The 9,526-nt window shown below is 46.4% G+C and overlaps 1 long non-coding RNA gene across 2 annotated transcripts in view; it reads right to left on the bottom strand.

Moving 5' to 3' along the window:
* Positions 1 to 5,745: 5,745 nt before the first annotated feature.
* LOC131743276 (uncharacterized) overlaps positions 5,746 to 9,526 on the bottom strand; it is a 172,403-nt gene continuing 168,622 nt past the window's right edge. For both annotated transcript variants that reach the window (XR_010841085.1, XR_010841092.1), the window contains one exon: positions 5,746 to 6,327. This is a non-coding gene — a long non-coding RNA (uncharacterized lncRNA). The remainder of the gene's footprint in view (positions 6,328 to 9,526) is intronic.

The following is a 9,526-nucleotide window of genomic DNA, read 5'->3' as shown; positions in this document are numbered from 1 at the left end:
TTTAATTATAATAAAATCGCTTTATTTTTCGAAGAGAGTAATTAGGCAGGGTGACATTCTTAATAATTAAGGGTCCTGATATTGATGGGCCCAGGGGAAGAAAGGGCTACGGCATGAGCGCTGGAAAAGTCATCCCCCTCGTTTTATCAATGAAGAAACAAGAGGGTTTCCCTGGTGGCGCCGTGGTTGAGGGTCCGCCTGCCGATGCAGGGGACGCGGGTTCGTGCCCTGGGTCTGGGAGGATCCCACATGCCGCAGAGCGGCTGGGCCCGTGAGCCATGGCCGCTGAGCCTGCGCATCCGGAGCCTGTGCTCTGCAACAGGAGAGGCCGCAACAGTGAGAGGCCCGCGTACCACAAAAAAAAAAAAAAAAAAAAAAAAAAAAAAAAAAAAAAAGGGGTAAATTCCTGTCTATGTATGGAGATTATTGTGAGGATTAAATGGGATAATATATGTAAAGTGCCTAAACCTGTGCCCAACCAAGCATGAGAACAGAGTAAATGCCCAATAAGTGGTAGCTATTGTCACTATTATTATCACTGTTACTATTGCCTCTTCCCTCGTGAACCCAGCAGACACCACTGCAGAGAACATTGTTCCGTTTCCTCTTCCTGAAATGAGTGGATAAGATCTACACCTGCAGGCTGAGGTTTCCGAGTTACTCAGGATGACCCCACCACAACCACCACCTCTAGAGAATGACATTTCCATAATTCTGATCATGGCACTTCTCACCCTGCAAAGTCCTGGAAACCCATGTCTCCCAGTCAGATCTCAGCTGCATGAATGAGACCTGGAGGGGGAGGTTCCCATCTCCCAGAATGCTCAACTGGCAAAGTTCCCTTACCCAGCAAGCAAAGCAGTGGGCTGGTGCTCTTCTGTGGCAAAAGTTAAGTCTCAGCTCACCTGATTCCAAAGCCTTTAAGAGTTGCAAATCCAAACCTTTGCCCCGCAGCTGCCTGGGCTTGATGGGTGGGAAAGTGAGCACCTCAGTGGCAAGGCTCTGGAAGTCTTCCGGGGACCAAGCTGAGCAGTTAGGAGCATAAGACCTGGCTTTTTCCATCATGCACCAGCTGAATGACTTTGAGCAAGCTCCTTAACCTCAGTTTCTCTTCTGTAAAATGGGTAAAATAGCACCTACCTCACTGAGTCGTTGTGAGATGTTGCATGTCCCATAGAGCCTTCAGAACACTCCATTATGTGAGTTCTGCTAACACGATTAAGTACCAGAAAGCCACTCTTGTTCAGGCTTTCCAGGGAAATTTTTAGTTTCCCGCCTTTTACAAATGTGCCAAGCCAGAGCTGAGTAAGAAAATGGAGTAACAGAACATGATAATAAATACACAAATGAAAGAACAAATAGGAAAGGGAGTGTTCTCAGGAGGTAGAAGTTTTATTATGACATGTCTTCAAAAGACAATCAAATCAGTAGGCATTTACTGAGCACCTACATATACAAGTCCCTGCAGACAGTAAAGTCCAGTGTCTCACCCACGGCTTTCAGGTTCCCAAGGAGAAAAAGCACAGGGCGGGGGGGGGGGAGGGGGGGGCGTGGTCAGGGAGTTCTGTGTGGCTGAGTACAGGGCGTGTGTCTGAACACCGAAGAGCAGTTATCTTTAAGGGGGCAAGCTCCGAGGCCCTGTCCCTCAGGAGAGCACGGTACTGAGGGGCGCAGGCACGGCGTGGGAGCAGCTCTCGCTCAGGTGTGGGGCAGCCGTGGCCTCAGCATCCGCCGCAGCAGCCGGAGCTCGAGGACTGGGACCTGTCCGCGCAGCAGCAGCAGCAGCAGTTGCCCGGCAGGCGGCGCCTCACGGGAAGGCAGCAGCAGCTGACGGAGCTGGAGCCGCAGCAGCCCGAGTCCCCGCAGCAGCCCGAGCCGCAGCAGGAGGAGGCGTCGGGCGCCGGGGTGGGACACGAAGTCTTCGTGTCCTGCGAAGAGCCCTTGGAAAAGTCTTTGCCTCTCTGCTGGGAGGACATCGTCACAGAGAACCTGGAAGAAAAGCAGCTTTTCACATGGGAGCACTATTTCTTTCCAACACAGGGCTTTTGAGATTTGACTTTGTGAGCACGTGAGCCCGGCATAATGCAAGGAAGGAAAACACACACACACACACACACACACACACACACACACACACACACACGCGCGCGCGCGCGCGCGCGCGCGCAAGAGGGAAAGCAAAGGAAGAAACCCCAAACAAGTGTTCCAGTGAGTGAGTTCCACTGAGTTAAACCTGCATAGAGTGGGAAACAGTCTATGCCAAAAGAATCAATGGTTTTCCATTTTCTCTGACTAGAGTAAGGACCACCCAAGTTCACCACAGTGGAAAAGAAAGAGGATATTGTGGTAATTTTTCTGTCTGATCCAGTCCAAAATCTCCTGGCTCTTTTGCCCTCCCCCATTTCGCTGTGGCCATAGACCTTCAAATGGTATTTGCCTATCATTAGCATTGCATCAACACTACCTCAGTTAGAAAATACCCAAATCACACATATGTCTGTCTGTCCCAACCACCCAGATCTAAAGAATCCACGAACACCAGAAGCATGTCTTGGTCATTCTTTCCTGCCTATGCCTCTCACTCCCCATGACCACAAGGAAAAAGAGAGTGGTGCAGAGGATAGAAATACATCCCAGGTCAGGGAGTCAAAGATCTGGATTCCAGTCACATCTCTGCTACAGACTTGCTGTGTCACCTTGCAGAGTCACCCCCCCCCCACCCGCAATCTGGCTTCCATGTCCTCATGACACCTGGAGAGGTCAGCTCACTTGAAGCTTAAGGCACTCTCCAGGGCTCTCTTTCTGTATCTACCTGCTGGCTGTGTTCTGCCTTCTCCTCCCCTCTGCCTTCAACTCTTCCCATCCTCCTCCCCCAGGTTCCATTTGGAGACTTACTAGACCCTGGTTCCACCAGAAGACTCACTCAGCTTTCTAACTGGAATGCACCACCTGCCAGTCAATGGACTGAGCATAGTGTCCAGCCAGAGAACCTTTTATAAGATTCCAGTTAGGCACTGGCTCTTGGGAGGGGCCCATTTCCCAATAGACATTCTCAGTTGATGCTTACATCTCAAAGACATTCATCACTCAGGTAGCACCATAGGTGGTGCACATGGGTATTCAAGTCACCTCACAGAGGTGCCAGGATTGCTGTAGCATGTTTATTTTCCAAACAGGACTCTGGTCATAGCTGGGAGGGCTGTGTGTGTGCTAAGACAGGGCATTGGGGCTCAAGTGAAGAGAAGTCTGCCCCTTTCATGGGACCTGTTCTCTTTGCCCTTTGCTACAGCGTACGTGCACACACACACGCTGTTCCCCTGTTCACACGTTCATGCCGGTGTAGTCATCTAGAATGGTAGTTTGTATTGGGTTGGCCAAAAAGTTCGTTCGGGTTTTTCTGTAACATCGGCGTCTGAACGAACTTTTTGGCCACCCCAATAGTTCACTTGTGATCTTAGTTCACATCTCTCAGGAGCTTGGTCCTTGGTCCCTCGGGGAAGGCCACAGTTTATGCAAAAAGCCTGCTGGGTTTCATCCAGATGCTTCCGGGTGGGATTGAGTGAAGATGATGGTGAGGATGTGCCTATGGGAATCTCAGTGGCAGTTTCTTTGTCCCTGGAGACTGGAAGAAAACCCCAGGCAAAGTTATGGAATAATTAAGACCAGGAAAGCTGTGAGTGTAGTCAGGTTACCATACCCCCATACGGCCCTGGTGGGCCTAAAAGAAAAACTTGTTCAGGATGCTGGTCCAATTGCCAAATACCAAGCCAGCTTGCGAGACTCTCCACTCCTGACCTCACCCCAAACTCCTTTTGAAGATAGATTCTCCTTGGGGCTACTGCCCAATGTGAAGAGAAAGAAGAAAGAAAGGGAGGGAGGGAGGGAGGAAGAAGAAAAGAGAGAGGGAGGGAGGGAGGAAAGGAGACCTTTCCAAAGGTCCAAAGTGCCCATGAAAAATTGTGCCTTTAGAATAATTTTTAAGAATTGGGAAAGACTTTGGAGGTCGACTGCTTTCAGAACTGCTTCTTAATCAATGCAACAGCCCACAACCATGAATATGAGGTAAAAGTGAAATCCAAGACTAAGAATTCAATAATTGATGGTGAGACATAGGTTTGGGAGTGAGTGAGCTGGGAGAGGCATAGGTGTGCACACAAGGAAAGGTAAGTCACAAAAAGATATCAGTTTCATTTAACATGGTTTTAGAGCCTGATTAACAGGTTGCATGTACCTAGGGCCAACTGTTGGTGCATACAGATGAGACATTTGAAAGGTGAGGTCGGTATTAGAAAAGAAGTAATAATGAAGTAACAAGATGGAGACAGGATCTCCTCTGGGAGATGATTTGGGCAAGTACATTCTCATTATATGGACTTGCTGTAGCCTCATATACTAACTTACTTTACCCATCACTGTTAACTCTTATCAAAGGAAGGTTTAATTGTTCATCTTGTACATAAGAGCCTGATTCAGAATTATCATTTCTACAGTAAGTCCCCTACATATGAACAAGTTCTGTTCCAAGAGCATGTACATAAGTCCAATTTGTTCGTACGTCCAACAAAGTTAGCCTAGGTACCCAACTAACACAATCGGCTATATAGTACTGTACTGTGATGGGTTTATAATACTTTTCACACAAATAATACATAACAAACAAACAAACACAAAAAATAAAGAAAACATTTTTAATCTTACAGTCCAGTACCTTGAAAAATACGATAGTACAGTTCAACAGCTGGCATCCAGGAGCTGGCATCGAGTGAAAAGGCAAGAAGAGTTACTGACTGGAGGAGGTGGGGGATGGTAGAGCTGAAGGACTGTCAGCAATAGGAGACGGAGGGCAGGCTGCATGTGACCATGTACGCCAGATGTGTGAACTAACTTACGTGATTGGACATGAGTACACACGTTCACATCTTTGAAAGTTCACAACTTGAAGGTCCGTATGTAGGGGACTTACTGTATCACTACTGAGTCTTTCCTGAAGGAATCATCCTATTCCTAAAGGAAACAGAAAACCCAATGCAATGACAGAAGCCCCCCAGCTCCCACCTCCATGCCCTCACACACACACACACACACACACACACACACACACACACACTCCAGCCACATAGAGACAGTCTTTGGCAGAGGAGGGGGTCCTTCTTTGTTCCCTACTCAGACCCAAACTCAGGCTTTCAGGAGCCAGGGGAAATGGGCTCAGACATTCCATACCTGCCTCCTAAACAGTCCCCCAGAAACTAACCCCCATCAGCTTTCCTCTCTAGTCAACTGATGGAAGCACCCAGGATTATAATAATCAGAAAAGTAAAGGCATCCATTCATTGGAGCCCAGAATGAGCACTTTAGGTGAGCTTATTACCCATGATTAGGAAATAAATTCTTTTTTAAACCATCACCCATGCTTGAAAGAAACCCTCCCAGAGTCATCTCACTGCGACCTTTCTGGGTACCACCATCTCCTCTCTGAAAACCCATTCCTGGCCCTCCTCATGGAAAGCTTGTGTCAGAGGAATGGTCTCGGACATGATCCTTTCCTTCACGTTTAAAGTTCCCTCCTTCAGATCATAAAAGGGAATATTGTTTCCCAGAGGTCTAAGTAGCTTCAGTGCTGAAATCTGTTTCCCAAACTGATTTTTTTAAGTGTCCACCTACATTTAAAAGAAGGGAAGGGAGGATGGCTTGAGGCAGGGGGTGGGGAGTAGGAGAGGTGAACAAAATAATCAGGAGGCAGTGACATCCGGAAGAAAAAGCTTTATTGTTACAGGGAAAACAGCTTCATAACCGAACTCCAATCCAAGTCCTCCAAAGAATTATATCTGAGAGGGGAATCAGGCCAGTGAATGTCAGAGGTTAAACACCTAGACCTCACAAAGGAATGAACATGGGCAGGAAGAAGAGGGAAACACTAAGCATTTCAGAAGCGCTTCCACTCTTCTTCCGTTCTTCCAAACCAGAAAAAGAGAAGACTCAGGCTGGGCAGGTCCTCAGCACTTTGGCTCCTGAAGTGTTGCTCCTCAGTGGTCTTCATGGCCCAGTTCAGCAGCGGCCCCCAAAGCAGCAGCCAGAGTCTCCAGAATGCTGGCCACTGCCGCTGCCACAGCAGCCAGAGCTATGGTGTCAGCGTCGAAGAGATCGGCGAAGCTTGTGGTGGCTCAGGCAGCAGCCCCGACTCCCAGAGCTACAGCAGCCTCAGAGCTGGGGCCACAGCAGGAGACTGGAGGTGGGCAGGGGGCTGGGCACTTGGGGGGGACACTTGGGAGGGGGCTGGCACTGCTGCTGGTTTTGCTGGCAGGACATCTCAGCAGGAGCTGAATGAAGCTGGAAGAAAATACAGAAGTTTTAAGTTCAACTAGCCCAAGATAACTTCCTTACATTTAATACTGAACTATGAATTCACCAGATTTCTTCTTTATAATGATCAGATTTTTAAAATCCAGTCTCCCCAAATGAGTTACAAGAGGCATGCAAACAGTTTCAACCTAGGAACTCCATAGTTTCAAATGAATTTTTTGCAACCTCAAAAAAAGGCCAATCCTTCTTTCCCTTCCACTAATCCTCCCTCCCCTTCCAGCAGAATCCTCCCTTTCAAACCCGCTTTTCTCCTTGTCTTTCTTCAAGATTGTCCTCAGCCTCCACCCAGGGCTTCTATCTGCCCAAAGTTCCAGCACCAAGAGTCCCTCCTGGTCCTCAAGATGCCTTCACCTGGTTCAGCACTGGAGCAGATCACCCAGGAGGCAGGTGGACTGAGGTGCTCTCAGGAGCTTCAGCCTTTTATACAGCCTCAGCTCTGACCTGGCATCAGGCGATGCAGACCATGGGGCAGGAAGCTGATGGCATCTTTCACAAGGGGCACAGGTAACAACACTTCCCTCACATCCCAGGGGCCCAATTCCTCCCTCTGTTAGCATGTCAACTATTAACCCACAGGAAGATCCCCTGAGAATTGCTGCCCTCTAGCTAAGATAGGGATGGAACTTTGCAGATTGCACACAATGTCTGTCAATCTCACAGGCAGCTCTGCTATGCTCCCCTATTTCCCAGGCTCGGTCAGTAGGGTTTTAGACCTCTGAAATGAAGAGAAGTTCTCTCTTCTCATTGGTATAGGAAATGGGGCGAGGGGGAATTCCCAGGCTGAAATTAAATGAACCTTTTTTGGAATAAGGATTGAGATCCAAAATAAAGTGCCAAGCCCAAGCCAATAATCTAATGTGACTTTTTCAGTTTTAGATGATGCCATAGCCTGGACTTAGAATGCTTGCTATCTCAGTGATGCTATTTTAAGCAGGTCTCATGCAGATGGTGTGGGTAGTTGGGCTTCTCTCCTTACCTGAACTTGACCCTCCAAAAGAACTCACAAATAACACTGATTTGGCACCAACAATCCCTTTGAAAGGGTAGAAAAAGTCTAGGAATGGCTTCTCTTTCCACATATGGTCCTAAACAAGGCAACTTTGGCCTGCCCAAGGTGAGACGGCAGGGACCAGGGATATGCTGCAGGTGGAGCAGGAGAACTAGATTTCGATGGAAGTTGCCAGAAGTGAGGCATGAGTTCTGGTCATAACTAAGAAAAGAGCACCCAATCTGGAAAGATCCTTTTTGTATAGTTTTGCAAAGCCTGTGATGGAACCCTACAAAAAATATTCTGAGGACAAATTAGGTCCCCAGGAAAGTCATCGAACTCTGGTTAGCTGAAAAGGTAGTCAAAATTTGGAATATTCAGAATGAAAACTGCAGTGAGAGGAAGTAAGACAGGGAGAAACATGAGACACTTCAGCTCTAAGCTGGACAGAGAGACTGTCTCGCATCAGTTCCCAGCTTTGCAAACTCAGGCAAGTTACTTAATCATCACTATAAAAGGGGCTGAAACAATTCCTAGCTCACTGAATAAGGAATTATAATGTTCTTAGAACAGTGTCTGGGACTATTAGTTCAAAATGCTAGTTTAAAAATAATTTTATCATTATGGATACTCTTATATCCATGAGAAAAGATCTTTTAAATTTCAAATTACTGATCTGCCAAGTTTTGAAGCCCAAATTATTGTTTGCAGTATCAGAGCTTAGCCCTAATGTTTTCTTACAGAAAAAGAGTAATCTCTTACTTGCCACTGAAGTATGAGATTATAGGAAAGCATAGTCTTTATAAAAAAATGAAAACAGGAAGAATTTTAAATTCATTTGTAATCCCATCTTCTGAGTATTCTTAATATTTGGATATTTTCCTTCTGTCTCTTTTTATGATTATATTTCAATCTTTTTCAGGGTGTATAGTTTTTTTAGTGATTTTTGTTTTGTTTTGACTTTACCCAGTCTTTGATCAGGTACTTTTATGAGTTTATCTTACTAACTTTTCACCTAACATTGTAACATAAACATTTCCCATGTTACTCATCCTTTGGAGGCGTTATTATGGGCAAACATGGAAGTCCCAGAATCCATTTATAAGTGGTTGGGAGCCTGAGTTCTAGAACCAGTCTCCAGTTCCAGCTCCCCACTGCCACCTTGGGCAAGTGACCTGAGCTCTCTGTCTCACTGCCCTCATCTGGGATATGGGGAAGGTAATAGTGTTTATCTCATAGGATCATTTGCAGATCAAATGAGTTAACATCCATAAAACTCTTGGAATAGTGGCTGGCACATAATAAGCACTCAATCAGCATTGAAAGTGAAACCTGATGCCGTGTCACTTCTAAATGTTCTATAAAGACCACCAGGTGAGGAGCCAGAGAGCTTGCTTTGGCTGCTAGAGCTCTGTTCACCAGGGGATCCTTCTCATCCCCCGTTTGCTGAGAAAGATAATGTAACGCAGGCTCTGAATTTCTGAAAAAAGAAGCCCAGTAGAGGTTAAAGGAATTATTCATTTAATACATGAGTGTGAGTAATTTTAAAAGGAACAATGTGCATCCCGTTTTACCTATAATTATTTGGGTACGTGGCCACCTAGCTGACACACAGTATGGTCTTTGAGTGCAGGCACCCCTAAGGGATCTAGTTTAGTGCTTTGTAGGTAGTAGACACTCAAATTTCACTTCCTTGTCCTGTTGAATTTGCTATTTAGTAAGGAGGATGAATGTCTCCAATAAATCCGAACCCAGATTCTCATTGACAAATTCCAGACCTTTCATGGAATGAGAGAATAGAAGATGTAGAAAGGACCTTGGCTCATTCAGAGACAGTGGTACCCCATCCTGGTGAGGCCTGGGCATCGACAGCCTCCAAAAGTTCCCTGGGTGGTTCTAATGTTCCATCCGGTTGAGAATCACTGATTTGGACCACGCCCCTTATTTTGCAGATGAGGAAACTGAGGCTCAGAGAGAGAAAGAGGCTTGTCCCAGATCACACAGGGACTTAGAGGCTGGATTTCAGATCCTGCTATCAGCCCTCTCTCCACAGCACCTTGCCTCTTGAATATTTTATTTCTTCTTGTGATTTTCTTTCTAGCAAGCTTTATTTTACATAATTTGCTTGTTAAAATTGCCTATTGAAGTGGGGTAAAAATAGTAGTAAACATGATGGAT

Source organism: Kogia breviceps, chromosome 1, assembly GCF_026419965.1.
Source record: "Kogia breviceps isolate mKogBre1 chromosome 1, mKogBre1 haplotype 1, whole genome shotgun sequence".
NCBI lineage: Eukaryota > Metazoa > Chordata > Mammalia > Artiodactyla > Physeteridae > Kogia > Kogia breviceps.
Note: the sequence above shows the minus strand (reverse complement) of the source record. Positions and strands in the feature narration are given on the sequence as shown.